Genomic DNA, 24804 nt, shown 5'->3' with positions numbered 1-24804 from the left:
ACTGGGGCACAGGGCAGGAAACTGAGTGACATTCCCAAGTTTACCCATTAAGTGATTCAAATTTTGGCAGTCTGAGTCAACAGTCTGTACTCAGAACCACTACATTATAATTAATGATCATTTGGAGGTAACGAAAGCAGTTGAGAAAGGTTTGATAGAGGAGGTGAGGCTTACGTGAGGATGGCAGACTAGGCTACTCCAAATTGGAAGCAAGGAAGGAGTCCAGAAATGTGCTGGGAATTTCCAATCAGTAACAGGAAAATGTGCTCGCCTGGAACATAACATATATGCTGTGACAGCCATGAGAAAGTTAAAGTCTAAAGCAGAACTAGATTGTCGTGGGGATTGAAAGTCAGGCAAAAGAGTTTTACGCAAAAGGGAAGTTAATTTTAACTACCTAATCCCCGCAGAGTGGACTAGAGTATTTCTAGATATTATATCTCCCAATCTCTTATAAGCAGTGGTTTTAATAGAATAACTATCAAACATATTTGTTACCGTGTAATTATTTGTATTTAGAATAGTTATTACTATTTTTAAGAGGCAAACCTGGAGACTTTATCTAAAATAAATCCTGAAATCTTTCCCCTTGGTTTCTACTTAGAGATTCCAAATAATTAATGCATAAAATTTTAACACTGACTTTTTCTCATATAAGAGCATATCGTTGCTTTCTTAGTGTAAAAGCAACAAATTTATTTGTTAAATGAAATTTCCTATAATTTCCCTACCTATTTATTCTTCAAACATTTTTGAACATTCACAAAATATTTGTTTCCCTAGCTCTCAGTATCCCCATTTCCAACTATACACACACACGTGCACGTGCACGTGTACACAAACACACACACACACACACACACACACATACACACCTGCACACAGCACCTAGTTGGCTTGGAATTTCAATTGGTATAAAGAACTACATCGTTTAGAATATACTAGTTATCCAGTATGTTAAGTAACCAGATATCGTCACTCCTCTCTCTCTTTCATACCTTTTAACTTTTGAGCATTTTGTGTCTTATAACTACCTCAATCAAAATGTGGGTATGTGTGTAAAGGAGATAACATTTAAAGCAATATTCCTACTTGGGGGTTTTGTTACTAGACTCTGGATGGAGAAACAGCTTTGGGAAGAAAAAAATCATGTGGGTTAAGAAAAAAAGAGAAAAGTTTTAGAGAAATGCTGAAACTTGATAGAAGTAAGGAGAGCATATAACGTTGTACAAAGTGGCTATGTAATGCTGAGTAATATTTTGTGAATGAGAATATAATTCTTGGTTCAAAGCAGGGCAAGAGATTTCTTTTTTAACATCTTTATTGGAGTATAATTGCTTTACAATGGGGTGTTAGTTTCTGCTGTATAACAAAGTGAATCAGCTATACATATACATATGTTCCCATATCTCCTTCCTCTTGCCTCTCCCTCCCACCCTCCCTATCCCACCCCTCTAGGTGGACACAAAGCACCAAGCTGATCTCCCTGTGCTATGTGGCTGCTTCCCACTAGCTATCTATTTTACATTTGGTAGTGATCTATTAAGAGATTTTAATAACATTCAAGCCTCCTTGCACTCTTTTACCATGAATAATACAGAAAGCAGGTTTTATCCTGAGGCATTTGAATTTAAACTTAAAAAAAAATGGGAATAAACATGTTTAGTTGCAATATGAATAAAAATAGTGTACTTACAAAAACTACACTATAATGGTATAATCATTTCTGGAAAAATTAAGAAAGATTTTACTTTAACAGCAAGTAACAACAAATATTTTTTAATATTTCATATATTAAAATATGACGTTGCATACCTAGATAAAATGAGAAGAGTAACAGATATAAATTTTTTAATAATTCTTTTAGAAAAAGACAGTGTTACTGAGTGTGCGGCTGCCCTTGGCAGTACATTTTATATTTTCCAAATATTATCAATTTGTCTCAAGACCACTCTATCTTAGGGAATTGTTTTTATAAAAGATCAGGAATAAGTGAAGGCATTTGATAGCATCAAATCTTTTAGCAATTAATGAAGTAAATCTGAATTTTCATATTAATGGCATCATTCTTCCTATTGTCTATATATAAACTTCTTGCATCATATGAGAATAATGATCTCTAATTACATAATGATGATGATAATATAATAACAATGTACCTCCACCCCCGACCCCCGACCCTAGAATCATTTGACAATGTTTACCTATTTTGACCCTTATTCTTAAAACAATGTAACTATAGTGGTAGTTTAAAAGATGTAAAATTCATATAGTTAATACTGTAAATATATTACACCTAAGGTAAATTAATTGGCAATTTCAAATGTTTTACAGCAGAAAGTTTAGAATGTAAATTAAATAACATTTAAATGCCAGATGTTTACATAGAAATAGTGTTTAATTAAGACATACTTTTGAGATACGAATCTAGAAACCTTTTAAATAAGCACACCAGATTTAAAATGTAATTTAAATTAATATTTTAGGGAAAAAAGGGTCAAGGTTAAACTGTTTGTCTTCCTTAAAAAGTGTATAATGTCTTTTGTGTCTCTACTAACAAAAAGAAATCTCAATGAATCTCGGATATTAAAACCTCCCAGGAAACCAACAGTAAAAGCTGCTAAGAATTTCACAACTTTTTTTTTCCTTAGGTGTTAATTAAATGATCATTTAACACTGCAATGTAAACACAACATTTTCATCTCCTGACAGCACAGCCTATTATAAATCCTGGGTAATAAAAGTCTTGGTGTTAATGCTCTGAACCAAGTTCCCACCACACTCTAAGATGCCTTGTCGTGTCTAAGGTTAAGCATCTAGACACAAAACAAAGCTTGCGCCTACTCTACTTCCAGTGCAATTTTCCCATCGCCCAGTGACCTAGGTAACACTTTGAGCAATAAAGAATAAATTTAATTTCTCCAGCATTTTGTGAGGATTAGGAACAATTGTTGGCTTGCAATGACTTTTTATCCTTGGATTCTTTTCCTCCAGAGCATTCCTCTGGTCCTAAAAGAGAATTCTGATGGTTTAAGACATAGAACAAACAAAACTTTAGGCTTTTTTCAATCAGTTGGAACTGTTGGAGGGGAAGCAATCAACCTTTCTCTGTGCTATTCTCAGCTATTCACATACTTCAAGCTTTAATCTTTCACTAGTAGAAGAAACCTATCATGAGGGGGCAAAGCTATCTTTTTCCATTCTGTTTCCAGACTTATTTATTTCTCTTTTCTTTACATCTTTTTTATAAAACACTTAAATCAAGTTGCCATACTTAGCTGTTCACATTCATTTGGGGGACATTTCAAGAGGCACAGATGTTCTCTTAATAACATTTCACACAGCCATGTTGTACCCTAGACCATGGGTATTGCCAAAGACTGGACTTTTTACTCTTCATTGCTTCCTTCTCTAGAGTTTAGGCTTTCTTAAACTCTTGCCCTAAGTTTCTTATATCACAATTTATCAAATGTTTTAAGGTTAACCCTCTATAAATAATTCCTTGATAGCAAATAACTTGGTTGTGGGTAACAGGTAATGAAGAGGACATATAAACATTCATCTGACTGCAAAGCTTATGTACATATAAAAAGTATTGGAGTTATGATAAAAACAGTCAAAATAAAAATAACTGCAGGCTCAAAGCTATTTCATTATCAATCATTGTTTAAATCCAAAGTGCTAAACAGTTTGCAATTTGAACTGCATTTTGACAAAATGTTTAGTCTAAAAATGCACTGAAAATCACACATGGGACATGCAGCTTATGTAAAGGTGGCAGGATGTTCCACAGATCAAATCATATTTGTATATTACAAGTTCAATGAACTAATTCTTTTATATTGTTTTTAAAACTGAAATCTTAGTAATAAAAATATTCTTTAGCAACACAACCTAAATCTTCTGAATAACTTTCAATATAGTTTACCTATACCTTAAGGAGTTTACTCAGCATTTTCTAACTAATTCATATTTTTCCTTCATTTTGTTATTCAAGGCAACACATCATTAAAACGACAATTTAATATGTGGACTAACATAAATAGTTCCTGAATCACAGCCTCTTTTTCTATCCTTGATTCATTTTATATAAGAGTTTTAAAATTATATGAATCATCAACTGGGAGTTGGTAAGAGATCTCATTAAAAACATTCTGGCCTTAATGTAACTTGTGTTGCCAAGTAAGGAGAATTGGAATGATGCAAATGCACATTTTATGCTAATTTGCAGTGTTAAAAAATTAATGTGGTTATGCTTATGTATGTGTTATTACACGGAGAATAAATGTAAGAGAGACGTGAAAGAGAACTGGGAGATTTGCTGACTGTGGGCAACTTGCAAGGACATCTGTGACTATTATTTCATGCTATTTTGCAATGAGAGGATGATAATCCTACAAGCATCATTTCTATCATACTGGAAAGTTGACAATGTTCTTTTGAATACAGAATTTATCTTGTGAATTGAAATATTCTCAGGAGGTAAATATCATCCCCATTTTACAGATAAGGAACCTTATCTCCAGAGGTATCCATTGATTGACAAAGATAGCAAAGCTACTAATATCTGAGTAGGCATTTAAACACTAGTATTTTATGCAAACTCTCATAAAATAAATTGATTTCAGTGTCTTAAAACATAATGTAAACACATTAAAATTAGTCCATTAGAACTAACACACTATGGACACTTGTTCCTAGAATTAATATTTATATAAACTTCAGTCCCCAAATTGTAATCTTGAGATGGCAGTGGCAATTTTATGATTTATAGTCAAATTTTAAAATATTCCCTGATGATGTGTATTGAATAATATCTTTTCGACATGAGAATCATATACTTAAATTCATCTTTCAAAAAAAACACAGTCTCCATGAACATTGTACGCTTTAATTTACATATTACAGGTCAGATGTTAGCAATGGTTGAGGTCAACAAATGTCCCATATTACAGAGGGCCACACACCATGCCAGCTTTTCTCCCCTGCACCTATCACAGGATTCGCCAAATTCAAGTTGGCTAACCATGATTATTTGCTGGTGGAAATAGAAACATTTACATTTGGGAAAGCAACTATTTAAACTAGTACACTTGAGTGGGAAAGACCTTTCTGCACTTGACTTTCCTCTGCCAGGAACTATGCTGTGGATTTCACACTCAAAAAGTCTATTGGTGGCTTGGCAATAGTAGAAACTTGCCAATTTCTGACGTTCTCCGGTAACAAGTCTTTTATTAGTGATCCCTTTAAAGTAAAAACTACCCACAGGACGCCTGGCAAAAATCTCAAATACAGTCTTAATCTTCACTGCTTTCATAACTTCTAAATCATACGATTGCATGTTGATTTATAAACAAAAGTCCCATTCAATGGCTTGCCTAATTTTTTTTCGTGGCAAGTGGTAATGGCTACTCTGAAGTGTGTCCAGATATCAGTCTATGAAGTGTTCTGTCTACCTATTTAAAAACAAACCTTCGGTTATATAACAGTAATCTCTTTCAATGAAATACTCCTCATATATCTGTTTTTTAAGTGGCAAGATCAGAGTCCCTTGGGCTCAGTAATAATAAGTAATTAATAAGTTACTTAATAAATAATAAGGGACTTGAGGTTTTAATCACTGACAGTTAACACCTTCCTAAGTGTTATCTCTCACATGAAGTCTTTGTTTTCAAAGATAAAGAGTCAATCTGTTCCCCTTAGCAAGGTATCAGTATTAACAATACAAATAGTGTATCCTTGCATCAAATGATGACACAGACAAACCACCTCCGAACAACTTTTCTTCTCCGCACCTGAAGCTCTCTAGCAGTCTTGGCAACAGAGATCAGCGGCAGCTATCATGGCAGCTCCCTGGATGATTAATGATGCCGATCTGGCGGGGCCACAGTAACCTTGGCAACTATAACCTGCAATTCCTGCACTACCACTGTCGGATTTACTGTGGCAGGGGCCAAACAGACCAAGAGTAAAATGAAGCAGGAAACTACACACCTGACACCTCTAAGGAGCCCACATTTTAATCAGAGCTGGCAGAAATTAATTCAAGAGGAATTCTGACACAGGCACCACGGCTCTCTTCTGCTTTTATCCTTGAATCCAAGAATCCTGACACTTAATTGGCATCAGAGAACTGGGGGAGGGGGGAGGTTAGTTTTATATAAGTGCAGTATTAAGGTATATTTTGCTTAGGTGGAAAATGGATCATTTTGATTTTTCAGTGCCTACCGATACCCTTCAATGTTTAGAAAGCCTAAGGGGACAAACGTTTAATTAGCCAAGGTACCCTTTAAATTTAATTTGGTTCCCCATTATTCATACTACCTTCCCAGTGTTACTATTTGCTCATTCAAGTTACAAACCCTGAGCCCAATGGAGATTTAATTCAATACATCAAACACTGAGAGCTTTCTAAAGGTCAAGCCTTATACTAAACCCTGGGGATACTAAAAAAAAATGTTTTTGTAATGCATGTATACCAGCATTTATAGCATAATTAAAAGAAAAAGAAAACTAATCTACTAATAATTGTCAAGTATACTAGCGGTTATATCTGAATGGTGAGATCATGAATAATTTCTATCCCCACTTACTTTTCTCTTTTTCTGAACTGTCTAAACCTTTTTTTTTTTTTTTTTTCCTTGGCCACGAGGCATGTGGGATCTTAGTTCACCAACCAGGGATCGAACCTGAGTCCCCTGCAGTGGAAGGGCAGAGGCTTAACCACTGGACTGCCAGGGAAGTCCCCTAAACCTTTTTAATATAAGCATGTGTTACCCTTGTAACTATTAAAAACCAAAATCAAAAGCTAAGGCTCCTTCTATGAGAAAGGGAAATAAGGACAGCTTCACTGTATATTTGTTATGTTTCACAAATCAATTTTTACCTTAATAGAAATTAAATTTTCCTCTTAAATATTCCCAATAATTATTATCAAAGAGTATCTGGAGAATCTGAGATCCTATCCAACAGCAAAGGAATTGTGATCTGACCAATTGAATTAAGCGCTCAAAATTTATTTATCTCAGGTAAGGAGTCACTAGGCCATAAAAAGAGTCCTTGGCTTTAAAAATACTACTTATAAAGTTAGATAATTTAGTGGCTCCAAAGGTCTCTAGGGAAACACCACTTGTTAACCAGAAATAAAGAGGTTTTATTTAAAGAAGTAAAAAAAATGAATCACTGGGACCTATGTATTTGTTTTTGTTTGTTAGTTTTGCTTTGTTTCAGTAGATACAAGTGAAAAATGAATTTCTGCACTGTGGTTTGGCTACTTAAGCTTATGTTAGAAGTCTGGGTAAATATATAATACTCAAAGAAATAAACTGAAAACCACAAAACAAATATTTGTAACGGAATGCTTAACCACAGTACTAGCAATGAAATTCCTCTCTAATGAGCCCAGATGAGTGGCCGCAAACTCTAGCTGGTAAGTCACCTTTAAGGTTATGTTTTTCAGGAACATCTGTATAAGCTACTCATAAATTTCAATCATAATCGACCATTTCAAAAGTCACTGAAATTTCTGTCCGTTAACCAGCTCCTAATTGTTCTGAAAATCATGTTCTCCACTCTTAAACTGATAATAAAAGTGCAACCTCAGTTTTGGAGGAGGAGCAAAGGGGGAGGACAGAGAATCTACATAAGCTAAGAAAACTATGTGCTGTCTCTTAACCTCCAATCTATGGCCCTTTACTTTTCTTTTTTCTTTACTTACACTTTCCATCTGTCAACAAGCGCTTGTAATTTTATTACACTGTCCTGTAGTTTATGCAGAGTTGGTATTATTTTACAGAGTTCTGTTAATGGACTGGATAAATGGTAATGCTATTTAAACTAGTCTCCTGCTCCAACAAACACAGCTGCAACTGTACTACTATTTCTGAGCAAACATCGTGACCTGAACATGGAGTGCTCTCTCAACCCGTCCAAAGAGAAATTGGAGCAGACAGCAAAGGAAAAGCATATTTGGCCGCTAGCAGCAACCAACCGTGTCGAATCATGATTCATATACAGTGTACCCTCTTTTTCTTTTATACTGCATTTAGAGTTTTTTTTAAAAAGCATGTGTGCTTCTTCACCTGGCATCTCATTTTCAGCCAAGAGTCAAATGGCGATTATTCATTACAGAGACACAAAGAAAATCTGTATAATGTCCAGTTTGCTTAGATTTAATCTAAGCAAACAATGATAAAAGTCAAACATCAGTGTATGAACTATATAGTAAAACAAGTAAACCTTTTCATTGATTATGTATCAGGAAACAATAGTATTAAGTAAGGGTAAAAGATAAAATAAGTTAGGAAAAGAACCAGAGGTACGAATTAGCATTACGCATCAATTTATAAAGAGAAAATAAATCTAAATTTGTTTCTTTCATGATTTCTAGATGTGTATGGCTCTACTGAATTATACAGTAGGGAACTGTAGATCATTTGATATGCAAATACAGCTACCAGTCGACTTTTCCCTGTCACAACATATTGTCCTGTTGTTTGTCCAAAATTCCGTATCTTTTGTTTGGTCACTTATCCTTCTTGTGAAAGAAAAGTTCATTTTTAAATGAACATTTTAAAGGACATTTTTGTATGTAGATTTGTGCATATTTTTCCATCTGTTAGAACAGTTGTTTCCGGTTAGCTACTAGGCACCTGTAGCAGATGAAGAATACTTGAACTTGCATCCTTCCTCTTGGAAATTAAACTAGACAGGCAGCTAGCTTCACAAGCTTTTGTTCCTTTATTTATTAAATACTCTTAATGGTGGTTGTTTAATCAGTTAGTGATCACCATCATAAAAAACTGGTTACATGTAGCTTATAACTTTCCTCTTAAGAGAAAGATCATTGCTAACAATCCACTAGGTCTAATTCAGGTGAGAGAACAGTGCCTCAACTCAAAAGAAGATTCCTTTTTCCTGATGCAGAAAAAAATTATACCTCTATGTTTCCATGTGTATCCAGTGTCTATGTCAGGTGTCAAGTCACAATCAGTACTGAACACTAAGCCATCAAGCTCTAACTTCAGGAAATCAAAGCTTTCAAGTCCCTCTTGCAACTAGTCCCACATCAGAAACAAAATTTTATCTTCCATTACTCCCCAGGGGAAATCCTTTGAGCCAAACAGGCACAACATGACTCTGAACACATTTTCTAGCTGCCTATGGCCCCACTTATTAACATGCTTTTAATTAACTAGAAAATGTTGCCTTATAGTTTTATGGGTTCTGTTTCTTTAACTCACATAAGGATTCCGAGTCATCTTCTTTCATACAGCAGCTTCATAAAGTTATAAAATCATAACAAAACATAAGGGAAAACCCCTTGGTCCATTATATGACATTGTAAAAGGGGGCAAAATATTGAACAGAATATAATTTGCTGATAAGTGATTCTGCACTAGATTATACCACCTGAATCCCTCTAAGAAAATTAATCCAAGTACTTCCAGACTAAAAATCAAACATTCTAGTTTCTCAGAGATAGCTTTAAAATTACTTCCTATATTTTCCTCTCTTCAGCTTAATAATTTTAATTCTAGCTATAACAGTCATTCCATTTAAATTATATTTTCATATTTTCACAGCTACATAGGAAACAGAATATTTTCTAGACAACGTGGATTGTTTTCATATGCACATTGTGAGCAAAGTAGTAATTTAATAGCACTCAATGTATACTAGCTTTGAAATCAATTCTACAAAATCCCCTCAATCAAAAAAGTTAAAGCAGAAAGTAGAATCTATTAAAACCATCTCTGTAGCCCTTCTTGCAAACTAAGCACAAATAATTAAATACAAATATCAATTTATATTCATACATATAATTTTCATAACAGCCTACATCTAGTTTCCTTGGTAAAAATAGTCCTTAGAGAATTCTTGTTAAAAAGGCAGTCTCAAGGTTTCTTTATTTGATTCTTTTAAATTTACTTAAATTGGGTCAATTAACCAGCAGGGAACACAACGCAGAGGAGAAATACTGCTAGGTGACTTTGGTTATCCTTAGAGGAACAGAATCAGGAAAGTCAAACTCTAGAGAGAAGACCTGGTATGTAGCTGGCTCCACCTTCACCTGCTGAGAAAATTCTCTCTATAGTCAGCTAAGGTGTCGGGAGGACCTAACACAGAGCCTAACTGAGATACAATGTCGGGGGAGGGCTGTGGGAAGAGGGCCTTCCTACTTCTGGAATTCATAACAACAATATTGAACTAATAGGCTACCACAAAGCCGTGGCTACAAAGTCAAGTTCAGAAAAAGCAATCTCTTCACTTACCCCACAAGCATGACCATATGGGACTTTCCCCACCATCCAGGTGGGAGCCAGGCTGAGCAATTTATTCTATATATCCCAACGATTTTTCACAACATCCACAAACATCAATAATCATTGTTATTTATTTTTCCAACACTTTGTAGCTTATCTCCCATCTGCACAAAATCATTCATGTGGCTGAAAATCTAATTTTAAAAGCTTTCAAAAGTATATTTTCACTATGCACATTAGGTCAGTGAACAAGCATTCCAGGGAAGAAAAACCGATTCTGCCTAAAACTCACATTACGCTCCTTCCAAAGTACTTCTGTTAACAGTCAATGACGTATTTGATATGAAACCCTTACAGTCGTTCATATTGCACAGTTTGGAATTCTGGCTTTAAAAGGAATATTTAAGAGGAAATTTACAGTCCTCTTTAAATACCTTATAATAATATTTCCAGACTAATAAACACTATGTGAATACAGAAACAATATCAAAAAAGCTGACATTAAAAACCTCAACTTTACAAGAAAACACTGCCAACTTCCTCTGAAGAGGAAGTGCAGTGGCAATCTTTCCCTTCAGAACTTAATCAAAAGTTTCCATAAAGAAGTTAGGTAAATCTCCCCATCAGGACCAAAAAAGAATAATACAATTACAATAACATATACACGAATCAGTAAATGCTAACCAAATAAAAGAACTGGAACTACTGGAAAACCAATCATAAATTTCAAAAAAAACAAAAAAGAAAAGAGAGAGAAAAGAAGAAAAGGAAGAAAGGCAAACTTTTAATCCATTAATCTACGGATGAATAGATGAATAGATTCCAGGAAAGCACAAGGAAACAGATCCAAAATACATTTAATAAAACGCGAGGTACTACCCAAAGCAACAATAACTATTTCTGTCTACTTACAGTCTGTATAGCTTCGAAGTCCCAAGAAACAGCAACTCAGGAAACAGCTGAAGGTGATTTCTGTTTAAACGCCTTTTGAGAAAAACAAAAACAAAGCATATGTTACATAGAAAGTACCCAACAATGAGACTGTGATTGGGTAGTGTCATGCCTCATCCTGTATTTCAGGAAAGAATGAAACGACATTCAAGAGAATTCAAGCATTGAAAATCAGAAGTTGGTTACACCTTTTGTTACATGACTCTTTAAAGCAATTTTCCATTGTGCTTACTCAGATGATGATTACTGGGGCCTAAACTCTAAATTCACATCCCCTGCAACATCAGTCAACCAGCACAGATGCAATGAAACAGGATTTCTGGACTCAGACTCTGGTGTCTAGGTTAGGCAAGTTCAACATACAGCAGAAATACCATATTAAGTGGTGCCCTAAAATAATTCATACGCTGTCCCAAATGACCTAAATTTTCAGCCAAGGTACTGAGGGGAGGTGGAAATTTCATTTTTTTTAGCTTTTCATTTAGTTTCAGAAAAATGTATAAGAAAGTGTCAGCATGGTTTCTACCTCTAGGCAAAATCACAAGAAAACCTCAATCCACAGTTCTTGACTCTTAACTGAATAAGGCTGAGTTATAACTAACAATGAGGGCAAAAATGTTTAAGTAATGTTTTCTTAATGTTTAACTGATATTGGGATGTTTTAAATATTTTAGAAAAGAATTTGATTGCAACTCTAACTCAATTTAAGCCCCGGTACTACATAACTAAGCTCTTTTGGACTATGCACACTACCTAAAGAGTAGCAAAATCTAGCCCTCATGTACTCATATCCCAATCTCATTCGTTTTAAGTGTACAATTTAACATTTCAGTAAAAATAAATATCTATCCTCTCTACTTTTCCCAAATTTAAATAAAATGATGACAAGCTAATGTAAAATGCACACTTAAATGATTTATAGCCTGCTATAGCTCTACAGGAGAGTAAGGACGTCCAGAAACTAACATCACACTGAAGAAACTTGAGGTGTTTTTTGTGGTAAAGATAAATGTTAAGGTGGCAGGAAAAGAGGGCATATCAATCTTGCCCCCTTTTAAATATGATGACATATTTAAACGGTCATCAGATGGGAGCAGAATTACAGTTATTTAGTCTCTAGAGGGCAGGAATAGCACTAGTAATTATAACTCAAGAAAGTAGATCATAAGGAAGACCTTTCTAAGTATAAAAGATATTAAGAAATGGAAGGATCGGCTTTAGGAAGCTCTCAACTCCTTACTCCACATATATTCAAGCAGAGGCTACGCATTTTTTTCCCTGCAATGGATGTAATAAAAAGAAATTCTGCATTAAGTGAAAAGTTGGACAAGGTGAACTTCAGAACTTCTTCCAACTCTAAAATGCCATGAGGCAATGATAGCTATGCTTACCATCTTTTGCTACATAACTCATATTATTAAGAAGTTGGTCATCTATAGAAATACTTCAGCACTTAATAAAATGTTTGCTCATAAAAATGTATGCTGAGACAATCAGAGGGAAAAATAGTAAAATCAGTAGTGAAAGGATGGACTTACTTTTCACCTACACTAATTTTGATGAATAAAGCACTTAACAAGGTTAACTGTAAAGTGAAACCAAAAGCTTTTATTTTTTTTCTTTGCCAGGCATGGTTCTGAGGAAAGAGTACTTCCAGAGTCTACTATTAAACATTTTCAATAAAATATAACTTAATGATGACCTTGTTATATTGTGTCTGAAAAAATAGATTACAAGTATTCACAACAGGGTTAATGAGAATTTGTCTAGGGAAGACTCCCCATTGTCCAAAGAGGCAATTGCAATTTCTGAAATGACAGAGATGTGCTTTCATAATCTGATCCAAACCACTGGACTAACAAACATCGTCCATGATTCTCCAGCCAAAACAAGCACGCTCCTTCAGGTCCCCAGCCCCTGCACAGGCAACTCTCTGTACGGAGCTTTCCCTTTTCTCCAAATGGTACTTTCTTACATCCTCTGTGTAATTCCCCTGATTCTCCTAAAGTTGATTCCTCCCTTGCCTGTGTCTCCATATGCCCATAGTATTTGATAAATAAGAGCCCCTCACACTATATTATATTTATTCACATACTGGTCTGATTCCCACTACACCGTAAACTCTTCAAGTGTAAAGGCCATATCTGTGTATTTCCTTCCTTCTTCCCGGGCACTTATTAGGTCCTTAGGAAAAACTGCTCTTTGCATTTTGATATAGTTCAGCAAAATCCTAGCATGTGCATTTTATGTTCAGGCAACTTTCTCCAGGCATGTTCCCTAAGGTACCTGCCTTAGGTTTTATGGCACCCTCCAGATAACCTAAGACCCGCCACCAAACCGGCTTTCATGTGCTCTATACAGCAATTGCCTCCTTTCCCTTCCTTCAACCTCCCCCAGCCATGCCATTCTCAACGTCATCTAGAAATTGGAAGGAATTCAATATGGTGAAACAAATTCAGATACCCAAGTGACTGAGGGCTGCTACTAGATTTCTTGTTAATGGGTCTACATTGGTCTCATTTCAGATATTGTAAGAAAGTAGATAATTTAGATACGGTGCAAGCAGTGTCTTTTCCCAATTCTTTTTCAAATTCTTAGTGGTTCTTAATTCATTCCCAAAGTAATAGCTAACATATATTAAGCTTACTAGGTGAGAAGTTTACATGAATTATCACATTCATTCTACCCCATGAGTAGGTCCTACTGTCACTGCTGTTTTGGATGAAGGTACACAGCTCATAGAAAGTAGAGCTAGAACCTGAATTCAGGTGGGCTGACTCCAGAACATACCCTCTGAATCACTCCTTTCAAAGAGTCAGTCTATACATTCCTCAAAATAATGTAATCCTCAACTTTCCTTTTCACCAATCTTTTTTTGGGAAAAATGTAGTTTTACATAGCCCACTTCCTAAATATCTATGAATGAATCACCTAAAAATAAAACACCAAGTTTTATTAAAAAAAAAAAAAACTAGCTGTATAGGCAGTTCACTATTTTCATGATCTATTTAAAATACCTAAAGTTGAGAGCAAAACAAAAATACGTATAAAATATTTTTCTCAGAATTCAAGTAATTTATCACTATTCTATGAAAATTATTATGAATGATCTTAATGTGTCTAAGCCTACCATGTGTATAAGACACAGTAGTATACAAAAAAAGGCAGATAACAGGTGACATGGTAACATGCATAGAAAAATAGTATGATTCCACTTTTTTTCTTTAAAAGAGTATCAATACACTTTTGCTTCCTGTTCTGTTTCCTCTTCCATTAGAACTAAGAATAAATTGAAATACAAACATTAAAATAAAAAGTGAAACTCTTCCAAAATATCCAATAAAGGAAAAAAATTTAAGCAGAATTTCTAATACAATGACCAGAAATTAAGTTTTTAAACTAAAGAGGATTTTTTTAAATCCAGAATTAAGTTAGACTATCAAGGTGCACAACAATTTCTAAACACAGCTCGAGAAAAAGTAACCTAGCTTCTTCTAATACCACAGAATATTTATTAGTAGCTTGAAGATGAGTGTGTCATAATAATAACTCTAATGTAAATGTGTCAAAGAAGTTAAAATCTGATAGTCCAAGAACAGATAAACAGCATGTAGTGAATTAAGGGCATCTCAGAGGAGGATTTATGGGAACCAACATGAATTTGCTGCATTAAGCAGACCAGGTGGGTCAATTACCAATTGTTCCCAGCAAGGATACTCAATTGTGTCAAAGGACAGATAAGAGATTCAGTGATATTCAGCTCCTGTGTCATCACCGGCTAGATGGAATCTGCCCACAAGATCTCAGGAGACTGACTGAAAATTCGCTGGATAGAAATTCATGGTTTCAGAAAGGAGTGTAATGTGTGTCTCCGAGACACATATTTTTAGGGTAAAGATAAGAAAGATCTCAGCAACTGTTTCCCCTGTGCTATGGGCTATTTTTTCAGTGTGACCTTCAGCAGGGTGAACGATCTTTCTGGGTCACACTAAAGATCACCGGCCTCTGAAATGCAGGTTCTTAACAACCTCAACTTGAAGGGCAGCATAAGCATTACTGACAAGCATTGTTTCAAATTATTATCTGCCAGCTGCTCCTGTGACTTGTCCATTACTAGAGGTTGGAGGTCTCTTATTGTTTCAACTTTCACCTCAATTCAATTAACATTTGCAAAGTTCACCCCAATCCAAAATGTAAAATGAAAACGATTTTACCAAAGCTAGTAAAAAATGCAAGTCTCATATTTACCTGTCATTGTAAATGTAAGGTATTTACAATGTGCCTGATCTGTAACGAGTATTTGATAAATGCTGCCTTAAAAAGTCTATCTTTTACAATCTTCTATTTCTCAAACATAAATGCCTTCTTCTCAGGTAAATTACCATTTGCCTTTTATGCTAACATTTTTAAAGCAAAGATTTTTAACATTTAGCTAGTATTAGATAAAGTTTATACTTTCAGCAGTTATATCAGTATTTTCACCCTTTATACTCTGTGGTAGGGAGATCAAAACCTATTAATAAAAATGTTGCTTCCTATTCATTCCCGTTACTTCTTGATATTCTCTATACATTCATAGATTTTGATAAATACTCTGAAAAAAATTTGGAGAAGGTTTTGTACTTTCTTCACATCTCGTCTATTGATTATATGCTATAAGAAAATCAGAAGGAAAATGATGGTAAATATGGATATTTAAAAGTCAAATTTATTTTAGACACATTTTGTTAGCTCAATAAGATAAAATAATTCAGAAACTCAGTTTCTGAAAAACAGGAAGGGAGATGCTGAAATGTATAATAATAATAGTTCCTTACGTGCTAACTCTGTGTCAAGCATTTTGTGAAACTCTGTGCATTATCTTGCTAAAATCGTGTACCAATACTATGAGATATGATAATTGTTTCTGTTTTAATGATGATAAAACTGCAGTTTTAAAAGATGAAGCAATTTGATCAAGATCTCACAGTGGAATTGAAACCAAGGGTTTTTTGATGCCACTCCTATCTAATGTTTTAAAAGCAGGTAGAAGAGTTTGTATCTGTTTAGAAAGATAATCAACAGCACAACCAATGAATGTCTGCCAATATTCATAGGACACCAGGCAATAGCATATAAAATTACAAGGTGCCTACACTGAGGGGAGTCTAGGTTATCTACACTGAGTGGGGCAGCAGCAGAGAGATGAAGCCCCACCTTCATCCAGGGCGGACAGACACTGCCAAGATGACAATCAAACAAATTTTTGTTAATATTATCTTAAAGCAAGATTCCAATTGCATTAAAACCAAATCAGTGCTATTGTTACCAAACTTTCATTCTGAAAGTGTTTTCACCAATATTCCTCCCAGTCCAGCAGATATAAATTGGTTTGAAAACAGATAAGAGCAATATATACAAAGTCCATACAGAAAAGTCTCTCCTTCCATGTAAAGTTGTGGAATTCAGTCTAGAAGGCATAATTCAGGCAGAAAGGTATCCAACAGGAATGAAAGACAGAGTTCAATGTAAAATATTTGACATTCGTTCCTTCCACAAATACATTGTAACAGTGCAAACTAAACTACTCATTTCAGGGGAGGTATAAAGGACACAGCATCCAGCAAACACTATCACAAAGGATGAGCCCAAAACAGATGTGGGAAAAATAAACAGCCTTGCTGTTTCAGAATTTATAAAACGGTCCACAAAGAGCAAACAGGCCTTCTCACCACCGTTCAACTTCAAGGCCCATAAAAAAAAAACGCTGCATGAGAAACCCTCTCAGACAGATTGAATGTTCTGCAAAACTTCTAATAGTGCACTTGCATTAAAGCCTTCTAAGACCATAGTCAGTAAATGTAATTTAAAATCGTTCAGTATTGCTTACAAACAGGTGAAAATAATTTGATATTTGGCTATCACAGATAGTGATACACTCTTGAACATCTAGGTGCATGATTTATCTCATACAATGTACATACTGAGCCTTTCTGCCGAGTTTGAGATGTTCTTTAAAGAGCCTTTCCCAAGAAAATAACTGCCGTGATTTTAAACTTGGGTATAAAGGTGCCAGAGAACAATTCTTTTAAGATGAGCTTGCATTCTTTTCCAAGGAGATTAGCACTGTTAATTTGCCCTTACTTCAAGAAAAAGGACGTTATGTGTTGCCTATAAACTTGCAGGATGAGCCAGAAGAGGGATTCTCCACCTTCATGAACAGGGGATAAGGGGAGCCTTCCTTCAGACCTGTTCCACAACATATTCTCTATCTGAACTCATGTATAGTGACCTACAACAAAAATTCTAGAGTGCCGTAGTTCCTCAGCCTCACATTGGCTGTCTCATGCCTACGCATGGTGTGCACACCCAGGGAGAAATAACTCAGCACCAACTTCAAAAAATACATGTGCCTTTTAGATATCCTTTAAGGAGAGGATAGTGTCTAGTCAAATTTAGGCTCTATTGTAAAGACATTTCTAAATTAAAATGAGTATTTTCTTTGTATTTACTTGATAGAAACTTTAAAATAGCTAAGTGAACAGGCTTTGCATGCCTTCATTATAATAATATTTTCAGGACTCTTTTTTTCAAGTAAAAATGAGTATCAAATGACAACGTTAGTAGAAAAAAGGTAATCTCAAATCCAAAGATACCAAAATTTGGAATGTTTAAAGCAATATTGTCTTATAGGGATGCCTTTACAACTTATTGGTAGGAAAAAAAGTGCAGTCCAAGCCTTTGCCTTTATCACTTCTGCAATTTCCTTATTGCAGGGGTATGACTGTGAAGTTAATGAAATATCTAATATACAAGGTTTTCAATGGTATGCTATTGGTTCTCATTAATGTAACCTAGGCATATACACATTTTATTTTGCATTGAGTGTTTCGTTGTATTTCAGACAAAATACCCTCATTTCTTTTGGACAACCTTTAAAAGATTTCAAAACCTTTCTCATACTCTTGCATTTGTATTATCCAGCAACTTACAAAAGCAGACGATTTGCGGTAGTGAAATACTGAACTGGCCATAAAATAGAACTTTAATGACTGCAGCATAATCCCATAAGACATAAGTGAACAACATAACTTTACACCAGCATAGAAAAGTCAGGGGTCCCAATGTGATTTTTTTAGCCTTCTAACACATTATACACTAACCAAGAAATACCTTGAATTAATAATTTTGCATGGAGACTTTATTGCAAGTATACACAGGCATCTTCCGTGAAACATAAAGAAGTATAATTCTTAAATGTTTCTTTACTGTAGCTTATTTGTAGTCTGTTTTTCCTTAATTAATTTCCATTGACTATCTAGTCACTTAACTATATTAGATTTCATTTGAACATTTGATTAAACAATGAGACCTGTTAATGCAATCTACATGAGGCACATTCTCAAGGCTTCATTCTCATCCCAGATAAGCAGGTACTACCGGCAACACAGAGCATCCATGGGAATCCACCAGTGCACATGTTAGGTCTCGGCATAAAGAAGGAAACTATCAAAACAGGAAGTACTGTGTGCTCATAGTGTGTAGGCATGAATAAAACTTATTCCTTTTACAATGATTCATAACCACATTCTGATCATCATATCATCTGCTGTTGTTCTCCATATAATACAAAGAAGGAAGTGAAGGGAAAGGAGGCAGTGAGACAGAAAAGGGAGGAAGGGAGGGAGGATTTCAATACCCATCTACTACTTGACATTTTGACTGATAACCTTGTATTTCATCAATTCTTTGAAGTGGAAAAAATGTGTTTCTTTTGTAGCTATAATGCTTTGATTTGCCAATAATGATTTTCTCATCCTATACTAAAATTAAATCCAACCTAATCACATGACCCTGTTTCTTAGAGATTAAAAGTTGGATTTCTAAAAGGCACAGCTCTTATCTTCTGTTCTCAGATGTCTTCTTTCTGATCAAGTTAAAACTCTAGCAACATAAGATAAAAAGAAAAAAACTTATAATTTTGAAATACTCACAAAATATTTGGAATTGTTCTGATTTTATCATTTTAAAATGAAAAAATAACTTAGAACCATAAATTGCATATGAATAAAGTTAATGTTTTTATTTTTTGTTCTTCACACAAAGAAAGAAAATTAACTTGCTATATTATATATACAGTATAAATGGCATTCACAAGATAAACCTGCATTTATACACCTTTTCATAATTTGGAGTTTGAATTTAAAACACATTTAAATTGCTAAAAAAACATATAAACTCACACAAGGTATAATTATTTATAAGTTAATTCACTGATTACTTCCTGTTTATTACATTGTCTCTTGCAACTTTCGGGGGAAAAAAAGGCAATTTGTGTGATGTTAATGACATCACCTACTACAATAAGAATATATACCATAATAATATTATTATAAGGCCACAGTAATTTGATTATAGAACTCTCTGGGTAGCTTTTTTAATTTTTTTTAAATTAATATACTGAAAAAAATTTAAAATAGTTTGTTCCACAATAACCTGAATGCATTCTTTAGCAAAACTGCTTGCCATTTAATGTATTTAAAGAAATAAATATTTGAAAAGTGTATCCACAATGTTCCTAAGAAATGGTTTTGAATTCCAGAGTCCCAAGGAGATGAATTGGCTGTCAGATAACAATGTGCTTCCATCAGATGGACTTGGCAGTTGTAAACAAAAGGAATTTTCTCAGCTTTTCCTCACAAATATGAAATATTTGCTCTCGGCCAACAGCTGGGGTGATTTAAAGAAGTCCTGCATATATATTAGTTTTCATTCAAAATTACAAATCCTCCTCCCACTCTGCAACATCTGACTGCATCTCCGTAGAACAGAAAATTGTTCTGAGATGAAGTGACATTCCCGGGGAAGTAAAAGTCAAAAAATAGTACCTACTTACAACTTTAATCGAATTTCAGATCATAAGGTATCTGGTTAATAATTTTTAGGAAAAGTTCATTTATTCAAGATGAAAGTTCAAATGGTACTCCAAAGTGGCTTGAAAAATAATGAGAAAGTTTGTTTTGTTCCAGTGTTTCTGAAAATATTTAAAATTACAATATAAACAAAATACAGACTTCATGAAAAGCCACTGAGAATCCTTCAATGATATCGAAGTTGTTTAAGAAAAAAATATACATATACATACATATATATCTCTCTCTCTCTCACATGGAAAAATGTTTATATGTGACTACTAAACACATATATATGAATAAATAAAAGCTACTCATGGAAAAAACTGTTAATGCTTAAATGATAATTTTAAATTATCTATTCATCTTACTAAACATTTAAATTATATTAATGCTTAGTTTTTAATGGATGGATTAAAAATACTTTTGCCAAGTTCTCACTAGAGATTAGCTATTCATAAAAGATATCAAAGAATAAATACTTTCAGAGTATTTTTATATATTAAGAAACAGCTTACGAACTTATAAACTTAACCAAATATTTAACTTATTTTTATTTCCTCCCCAAAACTAACTCTAAGTAGTGGTTTTAAATTTATTTTGAATTCCACAATTATATCGCTATATTGTAATATTATTCATGAACAAAATTTTATAGCAAAATAAATTAGATATCTCTGTTTAATTTTACTTTAGGTTATAAAAATGTAGCCTATATTTACAAATACCTTAGAAATTGACAAGCCACTTTTATATTTACAGTTACACAGAATTAACTTTTGCCCTTGGGCCCAGTGAATCTGAGCACGTGCTATGCCCTAAATGAACTTCATATTTCACTATTTTAAATAAATAAATAAATTTTATTTTAAATAAAATTTTTATTTTTACCTAAAGTGCCTCTTAAAGCAGGCATGGAAACATTAAAATAATTGTTGCTACTTTTAAGAGAGCTGATATTTGCCCTTAGAAATGCAAAGCTACTAAACCTGAATTATCAAGACATATGGAGATATGTTATTCATATTTCAAATGACAAACTGTATTTTATCTAATTATTTCAGCAGAGGTTTTTGTCTTTTGTATGTATACACTATAGGCATTAAATAATAATGGTCCTCCAGTAATATATAACAATCCATAAAATTTTGTGTCTGAAAAAATAAAAATGTATTTTAAATCCTGAAGTTCACATTTGATCTTCTTGGAAAAAAACAATCAATGTTAAATGATGTGCTTTGATAACATAACTCTTACTTCCATTTCTACTAAATTCTTTTTCCAGCAAAAACAAATTTAGAAAGCTACTCTAAAATAATGAAATAAAACTGTAAATAGCAGGTATTAATAATATTCACCACAAGTGTTAAGTATCAGAAAGCAAATCTTTATCACTAAGAACTTTAAATATTTCCTCAAATGTCACTAATGACACACATAGCAATAGCATGGGAACTAAAATAACTATCAGCAAAACTCTTCTTTTCCATAATGTACCATAAATGCAAATAAAATTACCACCTTTCTTCCTACATAAGCAAACAAAACAAACTAGATGAAAAATAAGAAAAAATGTACATCTCTAAGTACCAAAGCAATGGTTACCAAGGAAGTAAATGTCTCAGGAAAGTAAGTCTGTATTTTTGAACTTGTACAAGTTAGTACTATTTATGCAAAAATTCTATTATTTCTAATTGTAAATTAGTTTGAAAATCACTTTATCAACTTCTTGTTTCCGTAAACTTACAAAGACTAAGACATGAAATTGAAGACATGGTCCTTGAAATGCAACTATTTTTTAAAATATAGTTATGTCGTCATAAGTTTGGAATTGAAAATACTTACAGTCTCTCCAGTTCTTTAAGATCCTGGAATGCTCCTCTTTCAATGGTGCTAATCTTATTCTCCATAAGCTGACTGAAATGCAAAGTATAACAGGAGTCTTAATGTTACCACTCACCATCTGAAAAAGTGTCAGTTCAGCAACTGAAAACTTGTCCCTTTATGAAGTTAAATACTGCTCTGGTTTGAGATTCAATATCAAATCTAACAATGTTATATCTGAGAAAAATCAGGGAAGGAAAATAGCATCCTCATCACGAAACTTTCAGAAAAAATACTAATTCAGTTTCTCACAAAATTTCATCAGAATCCTGAACCTTAAACTATAGTACATCCCGAAAAGTAACCCATGACACTACAACTCTGATGGCTGTTTTTCAAGTGAGTTCTTAACTGAAAGAAACAACATACAATAATTCATCATACACATACTTCAATTCACTGATGGATATATGTCAGAAATTGGAAGAATTCATAAAGGCCAAAAATGTGTTTTTCAAAAGTGAACAATGAACACGCATGATCAAAAGTATATGTGCACTGCAATGTAAACATTTATAAATCTATAGGTAAAAACAATTTTATATTACACTGAATCTCAAATGATTGTTTATTCACAACTAACTTAACACATTAATTTAAAAAGTAATCATACTGCAACAATTTTATAAGAGTTGCAAAGCTTTAAAATACAAGAAATGATTCAAAATATGACCAACATATTTTTATAGAGAAACAGTTCCCACTAAAAACTCTGCGAAAACCTGGATTGTTTGATTTTAATGTTACAAACTATAGGTACATGTTTCTTGCTAGAAAAGTCTGAACATTTTTATATTAGCAATAATAAAATGCAGGCCCACTTAAATTCTTTATAGTTAATCTCAAATCCTAAAAGTATATCAAATGTCTCACATTACTCATTCATATTGTAAAAGCAACTATTCTACATTTTTATATGCATAAGGCACTTACGGTATGGTATAGCAAACATTTGAAGTCATTTCCATTATACCGTTTCTATGGCTTGCATCCAACCTTAAAATAAAGGCCTACATTTTTATTAAAATTGAAGTACACTGATAAACCAAAAAAAAAAAGGAAACCAAGGCCTTTTAAAATTTTATGTTTCTGTCATTGAGGCAGTTATTAAAACTGAGATCAGTAACAACTCAAAATACACAACCTTAAAAAACAAAAGAGAATTCTCCAAAACACAGAAGAACATACTTACAGAACTCTTAGGTGTCGAAGACCAGCAAAATCTGTCTTAGTAATCCGTGTGATGTTATTTCCATTCAAATCCCTAAGATAAAACAAGTAAGAAAATGAAAGTTCTGTTTAATTTCTACCACTATCTAGTTAAACAAAGACAAATATAAACTAAATAAGAGCTTTGAGATAAAGGATCAGTTCCAATTACTAAAGTAGTTTGCAAAGTAAAAGAGAGAGAAAGAAAAGGAAGTCATCTTTGAAAGAAAATTTTTCAAATGATTAAGTTTACAGAGTCCATGCTTGCTGTCATATGACAAGAAAATGAAGTGATTCTGTTATCAAGAGATGTTCTCTTTTGTGCGTATATGGGATGCTTTCAATTTTTGCTTTTATAAGGAGGTGTATATTAATTTCACAGGTATTCTGCTATTTACTATTATTGTTAGTAACATTCCCAAAAAGTTACCTTCAGGAAGTTAAAGGAACACTTTTCTAATACTATTCAGGAAGAAAATTTTAAAAATTCAGAACCCTATCCTTAGGTGGCACCATGGCTAAACTTCCTAAGGCAAAGAATAAAGTTAGAGTGCCATCAAAAGAACTGCACTTCAAAGACTCGCATTTATAAGCATTTACCTTCCAACAATTCTATGTTTGTATGAAAACGAAACTCTTCATTTGCAGCTCAGGGACACCCGCTGTGACTGTAAAGTGAAAACTACTAGCAAGGGCAATAGTGGAAATAGTATTCAGGCCCTGACATTTTTGTTCAGATTTCAGCACCACGTTTCCCTCAAGAGTCACAAACCCCTTTTCTGGCATCTTAGGTCAAGATCTAAATTTGCCCTGGTTCCAATCATTTCAAATAAAACCAGGCTTTGCTGCGGTTTGAATGTTCTCCTTCACGGAAGTAAACCCTACCTTGACTTTGAAAACATCATGTGTATTTAATGTGTTTATGTTGTCAATGACATAATTTTATAAGCCAGCACTGAGTAAACTATTTTCTGAAACTTCTTTATAGATCCCTCATAGGGGTAAATTTTTTTTCAAGGACCTTAAAACTCAATTGCTATTTTTTCCCCGAACCGTTCCCTTTTTGCTGAATAAGACATGTTAGTGCTTAAACTTTAAACTGTTCTGAATAGCATGAAATGACAAGGGCTAAAAGAGAGTTCTGCACTGCTTTCTCCCCAACCCATTTTCCGTGCTGAGCAAAGTACCATCGAATTGTTCCTACAGTGGTTGGGGTCTTTCTTTATCCGGGCTACTTGCCATAAGCTGAGTCCCAACCGCCACCGCCAGCCCCCCAGTCCCAGACAAACTTGGGAGATCATATTCTGACAAGATACCCTGGGTAGGGACTCAACCTGCCCAGCGCTGCGGGCCAGGGAAGGAGGGCAGAGACGGAGTAGCGGGCGGCCCAGTGGGGCTCGGGATGGGGCAGCCACTGGCAAGGGAAGGAACGGCTCAACTCTGGCCTTTAAACTGAGGGCGAGGAAAATGGGTTGGATAAGAAGATCGACTCGACGCGCTGCGGGCCGCGCTGGTGGAAACCTGCGAGTCCAAGGCGTCCCCTCCGCCGTCCGCCCCCCTCACAGCCTGGGGGCGCAGGGCCCCGGGGAGCGCAGCCTGAGAGC

At 34.4% G+C, this 24804-nt stretch overlaps 1 long non-coding RNA gene across 1 annotated transcript; it reads right to left on the bottom strand.

Annotated features, from left to right (window-relative positions):
• Positions 1-9825: 9825 nt before the first annotated feature.
• Positions 9826-24793, bottom strand: LOC149749123 (uncharacterized). The gene is made up of 3 exons (XR_016393251.1): positions 23184-24793; positions 21953-22024; positions 9826-11249 (listed from the first exon to the last, which is right to left on the bottom strand). It is a non-coding gene; the product is annotated as an uncharacterized LOC149749123 (long non-coding RNA).
• Between the last annotated feature and the right edge of the window lie 11 nt (positions 24794-24804).

The sequence above is a fragment of the Delphinapterus leucas genome, chromosome 5, assembly GCF_059928025.1.
Source record: "Delphinapterus leucas isolate spDelLeu-1000000601 "Yukka" chromosome 5, BTC_Dleu_Yukka2, whole genome shotgun sequence".
NCBI classification, from domain to species: domain Eukaryota; kingdom Metazoa; phylum Chordata; class Mammalia; order Artiodactyla; family Monodontidae; genus Delphinapterus; species Delphinapterus leucas.
This window is presented reverse-complemented; position numbering and strand designations above follow the sequence as displayed.